The following is a 6,362-nucleotide window of genomic DNA, read 5'->3' on the forward strand; positions in this document are numbered from 1 at the left end:
TCTTTTTTGACTTTGCCATGTCAAGCTGTACCCACAACACAAAAGAATAAAATCACTCTTCAGAACTCATTGATGCATGATACAGACAAGCAATACTTTGATGTAAGACAACCGTATGAGGATGGAATATCTAAGAAAAACAGGACGGCATGACATATTCACAGCTACGATGTGCAAACTAAGCAGAAGGATTTTCAAGAAAATAGAAGTAATGCAAGCTAGACACCATATGAAAGATGCAACCAATATTACTCTGCCAAGTTAAAAGTGTCTTGTCATAAGTGGCAATTCAAAAAATTAGAAGCAGTACAACTTAGAAATCAATGCAAGATGCAACCACTATCAAACTGCCATGTTAAAAGCGTCCAATCATGAGTGACTGATGCGGGATACACAACAGCAGTACTTTGATGTAAGAACATGGTATGATAGATAGATGCAGTGTATTCTAGACACAGAAAGCCATGTCATATGCACATGTATAACGTATAAACTCAGCGGGTGCAATTTAATCAAAATAGAAGAAATACAGGCTAGACAACATATGCAACATGAAACCAATTATCACACTGTCAACTTAGAGCAAGCACCTACGATGGTGGAGTACGGGAGATGAACTCATCATGTAGACTTGGTACTTCAAATTCATTAGCAGTAGCAGTGGCAAATCTAGAGAGTCTCTGTTTGCGTCGGTGCGGAGGACCACCACCATCCCCTAACTTACTCTTTTCCTTCCTATTTTCTGATATTGCCTTATGAAGTCAAAACCACAAGAAGATGAATAAAATTAGCTCTGCATAACTGGTTGATGCATGATACAGACGAACACTACTTTGATGTAAGGAAAGTGCAAGATAGGAGGATGGAATATATACAAAAAAGACAATGTTTCATATTCACATGTACGATAGGAGGATGGAATATGTATGAAAAAACAGTAAGCGGGAGGCATTTCAACAAAATTAGAAGAAATGAAAGTTAGGCACCATATGAACATGCAACCAATATCACTCTATCAGGTAAAAAGTGTCTCGTCGTAAGTACCATTTCAAGAAATTAGAAGCAGTACAAGCTAGAAGACAATGCAAGATGCAACCTACATCACAGTCCCAAGTTAAATGTGTCTTATGGGTAAGTGATCGTTGCAGGTATAAGTTGTAAGCTACGCAGAAGCAATTCAACATAATCAGAAGCAATACAAACTAGACATCATACGGAAAACGCAACCACGTATAACAGTTCCAAGTAAGAGCAAGCACCTGTGATGGTGGAGTAGGGGAGATGTGCTCATCATGTACACGTATGTTCTAGAAATAGGAACACATGTCATATTCACAGGCATTATGTGTAAACTAAGCAGATGCAATACAAGTTAGAAGCAATACAAGCTAGACATCATACGCAACATGCAACCACATATAATAGTGTCAAGTTAGAGCAAGCACCTGTGATGGTGGAGTAGGGGAGATGTGCTCATCATCTACACAGCTACGTTGACTGTCCAGCCTTGTGTTGTCTTGCGAATCTTGTTGGGAGGATGGCGGAGTAGAATTTGTAGAGACCCCCTGTTTGAGTTGCTCCGAAGGACCACCATCATCCACTGCCGGACTAATTTCCTTCAGCTGTAATGATTTTGCATTGTGAAGTCAAACCGATAAGAAAAAGGAATAAAATTTGCTCTTCAGAACTCATTCATGCATGGTACTGATGAACACTACTCGGATGAAAGGCAAACACATGATGCGAGGATGGAATATGTATGAAAAATAGGATGGTGTGACATATTCACACCTATGATGTGGTAACTAAGCAGAAGGCATTTCAACAAATTAGAAGCACTTGAAGCTAGACACCATATGAAAGATGCAACCAATATCACTCTGCCAAGTTCAAACTGTCGTGGAATTGTCATGGCAGATGTCCTTTTGCAAGGACTTCGTTGTGGAGCCATCGCAACTAGGAAGCTTAAAGGGGTTAATCGGGACAAGGACACGCGAGGTTTATACTAGTTCAGCCCTTTACGGTGAAGGAAGGCCTACGTCTAGTTGGGTTGGAATTGCTTGAGGTTTCGATGATCAGTTGTTTCTTACCCTAAGCCACCAGCGGGTCGTCCCCTTATATACACGGGTCGACGCCCTACGGCTTACAGAGTCCCGGAAGGCTCATAAACAGTGTCCGGCTCGGTGACTAGTTACTTCTAGCTTACAATACAAGTCACGCCCTCATGGCGGTTTATCACCATGGGCCATAAATCGCCTGTGGGCTTTTAGACCCTTTACTGAACCGCCATCTTCACGTCTTGGTCTTGGGCTTCAGATGGGCTTCTCTTTGCGTAACCCGGCCCCTCCTGGGCGGCTTACATAAATAGTTATATCCCCAACATTAGGCCCCAGATTGATTTGAACCAGTTCATGTCAATCTTTTAAAAACCTTATGAACTGGCCTTCGGTCTTCTGTTTTGTGCGGAAACTTTAACCCGCCGTGACGTCATCATCTGGATCCGGGTTAAATCTCCGTGACGTCATCTTCAATAAAACTCATATTTTATTCCGTCATATCCTCCAACGGATCTTTGCCTTTACTGACCATCACGAGAATTGAGGCGTCAGGGCCGCTGGATAATGATGCTTTGGTCCCCTCGTGTCTCGCGCCGTCTTTATCGGCCCCTCCTTATAAATAGATGCGACCCAGGCCTTTTTCATTTCCTTCAGTCGTCTTCCTCCTCGCACCTCCTTCTTTGTTGCTCAAGCTCCGCCGCCGCCGCCGTCGAACTCCTCGTCTTCACCGACTCAGGCCGCTGCATCACCCTGATTCTGACCAGAAAATGACGGCGACCCTTCGCAGTCTTCCACATCTGTGAGTTCCTCCTTTTCCCCTTTCTCAGATCTGCATTGAAACTGTCTTGAGTTCGTCGGCGTTCTTCGCCGCCCGACGCAGATCTCCATTAGTTTTCACCTCCAATGCCTTGTTCAGATTATAAAAACAACATAGAACTGCTGCGGAAATATTTGTGCTTATCCTGTATAAGAACATATCTCATTTCCCTTGTTTTGGAAACCCTCCACGAGTATATGAACTTCTCTGTACTGTTTTTAGGTCTAGAAATATTTTCCTTTTCAGAACATCGTTTGATCCAAAATAATGATTGCAACTTGTGAAACCTGTTTGTTCCACACTTAGCCAAAAAATTGCATCTGTTGACTCTGTTTCCGCCATAGTAATTCATGTGACCGGTTTAAGATAATACCGGTTGTCAGCACCGCTTGCTTCTGGCGACTTAAGAAAAACTTTAATCATCTTTAATACCTGCAGTTGTTAAACATTATCACATAGTTACATGTATGTCATTAGGCCCCTTCTTAAGCTGCCATCTTAAATAACCCAATAATGCTTATTCTCCGGGTTATAATAAACCGTAAAATTTCCTTTATCTTGTTGTAGGCTTCAATTTACCCAATGGCACCCAAAGCTGTTAAACCTCCGGTTACCTGCAACTGGGTCCCATCCATTGTTACAGAGAGCAAACTGTTCGAGTTTGTAAAGTCTGGCCATCTGCCCAAAAAGGATGTCATGTCTTATCATGCTCCTGACCCATCTGAGGAGAAACCTCAACCCAAGGAAGGGGAGGTGATCATTTTTACCGATCACATGAGCCGGGGATTTGCTCCTCCCGGTTCAAAATTCTTTAGAGACGTTTTGCACTTCTTTGACTTAAGACCTCAAGACATCGGGCCCAATTCCGTGTCAAATATCTGCAACTTCCAAGTTTTCTATGAGGTCTACCTTGGAGAAGAACCCAACCTACTTTTGTTCAGGGAATTGTTCTATTTGAACCGGCAGAATGAGCGGGCCAACGGGCCCAGTCTGGAGCTTAGTGGCATATCGATTCAAAGGCGGAGAGACTGCCTGTTCGCTTATGTTCAATTGCTGAGTCATCCAAAGGACTGGAACCAGACATGGTTCTACTGCCAAGATACTTCTCCGGCTGGTGAAAACCCGCTGCCCGGCTTCCGTGCATTGCGCCTTGAATCTACTCACCCGCTGCCGGATAAGTTGACTGCTATTGAGCGTCTGCCACTCACCCCCAAGATCAAGAAGATTAAAGCTCTTTTAGGGAACGGCTTAGATGGCATTGACCTGGTCCGAGTCTGGGTTGCTTGGAGAAGAATTCCGTTAAGCCGCCGCCCCGGCTTAATGTGTAATTATTCAGGCGAGAAAGATGACCCTCAGCGTCATAGTCCTGACGACTTACTAGATGACGTAGTGGAAGCTACAACTCAGTCTTTGTTGAAAGAGGGTACAGTGAATAGTAACGCCTTCGGCTTACTACCTTTTTGCAAGAAGAACCCGGCCCCTGCAGTAAGTTTCCAGTCGTCGGGTTATTTTTTATCATGTTATACTGTATTCTTATGCATAACCCTTTATAACCTTTTACAGGCAAATGATGACTTCTGGAAAATCCAATATGATCATGAAGCGGCCAAGCAAGCCAGGGCAGCCAAGAGAGCCGGAAAGAAAGCGACCAAGCCCACCACTTCAAGGAAAAGGAAGCCAAGCGCTTCTGAGTTGTTTCAGCTTGATGATTCTGATGATAATGAGGAAGAGGTAACTTTTTAATTTCCCTTTCTCCTTTATCACTAACTTACTGATATTAACCTTTTTTCAGGAAGACACGGGCAACAGCCAACCCGTCGAGGAAGAGGTAACTATAATCTCCTCTGACTCCGAGCTTCGGCCGCGTTAGAAAATTCGAAGAGTAACCCGGAAAGTAAGATTTTCACATCCTTTGGCTTACCAAGATCCTGACTTTCTTTTGAAGCAACAGCAATTTGAAAACCGGAGGCAGACCCGGACCAGCAAGGATGCAGAGCTATCCTCCGGCTTGCCTGACACACCCCGGAAGCGTCGGACTGAGGTTATCTCCAACTTATACCCTTTTTTACCTTTGGCGGGTCTAATCCGTCAACCTCTCAATTCATCTGACTCCAATTACCAGGATACCTGTCCTTCATCCGGCGAGTCCATGCAATCAAACATGCCGGCTTTTAAGACTGCCCCTGGGTAATATCAATTTATTCACCTTATGTTTTCCTTTCTTCATGTTTCTTTACTCATTTCTCTGCTTTGCCCACAGCGTGCAAGTTAAGCCCAGGAAGAAAACCAAGAAGGATAAGCCAGCCCAAACCCCTGTGGTGACTGAACTGGAACAGGGTATAGCTGCTCCCGACTCTTCCACACATCAGCCGCCACCTGAACCGGCTCAAGACATTGCAGCACCAACTTCTGACCCACCTGCTGAAGATATTCTTGATGGTTCTATTAACCCGGAGGCACCTAGCCCAGCCAAAGCGGCTGACCTAGAAGTGGAGTTTCTCAAGGCTCAATTCGTTGAGCCGGCCAGGCCCACCGTCCTTGCCAAATGCTCGGCTAAAGAGGAGTTGCTAGAACGCCATAAGGCTAAGATGGATATCACCTACTATACTCATTTGAGTATTGGAGAGATCGTCTCGGGCTATATCAACCAGGTGCAAAGCAGCCGTGACATGGAAATTGACATGGTGAAGCAAATACAGCAAAAATCTGAGGTATGACTTATGCTTCCTTACTTTCAATCATACTTACTGTACCAGCCCCGAAGTCTATTGCTTATGAATAAATATGCTATAGACTTAGAAAAATTGTTAGAGCTGCTTGCCCGGCTTAAATAAAAAACATTTAAACCGGATGTAACATAATACCTTTAACTTGCGATACACATTAGCCCCCAAGTGCCAAGTATCTTTGCTTGCAAAGTATTTGGGAGTTAATATCCAGGACCGGCTTAATAATTTAGAAAGCTTCGGTATACATTAGCCCCCAAGTGTCAAGTATCTTTGCTTGCAAAGTGCTTGGGACTTAATATTATTTACCGTAATCTTGACTACTATCCAGTGCAATGCAGGCCACCATAAGTCAATTTGAATCGGAGATTGCTGACTTGAAGAACTGCCTGGCAGCCCAGGAGAGTGAAATTGAAAAGTCCAACTCCAGATTTGAATTCAGCGTCTCTGAACAAGAGAAATTGAAGAAAAATTTTGAGTCGGAGAAGAAAATTTGGACTGACGAAAAGGCCGGACTGGTGACCCAGGCCAAGACAGCAGAGGCATCGCTGGCAAACGTAACAGCCGAACTGACCGGCTTACAATGCCAGATATCTCGGATGACCTCAGCGATATTTGGTAAGTTATCTTAAGAAAGCATTAAATATTGTAAATATTCCTTCAATTGTTACCTGAGGTTTACCTTATACTTACCAATACAGGCCCCAGGAGCACAAACCTCAAGCAGAATACGCTGATCAAATTGAAGGCGGTGTATACTCT

At 43.9% G+C, this 6,362-nt stretch overlaps 1 long non-coding RNA gene across 1 annotated transcript; it reads left to right on the forward strand.

The window, feature by feature from the left end:
* The first annotated feature begins 4,511 nt into the window (after positions 1-4,511).
* LOC147977990 (uncharacterized) lies at positions 4,512-4,933 on the forward strand. The gene is made up of 3 exons (XR_015599518.1): positions 4,512-4,605; positions 4,667-4,702; positions 4,820-4,933. It is a non-coding gene; the product is annotated as an uncharacterized LOC147977990 (long non-coding RNA).
* Positions 4,934-6,362: the final 1,429 nt, after the last annotated feature.

The sequence above is a fragment of the Triticum urartu genome, chromosome 3A (assembly GCF_056163025.1).
Source record: "Triticum urartu cultivar PI428250 chromosome 3A, HENAU_Tu73, whole genome shotgun sequence".
NCBI lineage: Eukaryota > Viridiplantae > Streptophyta > Magnoliopsida > Poales > Poaceae > Triticum > Triticum urartu.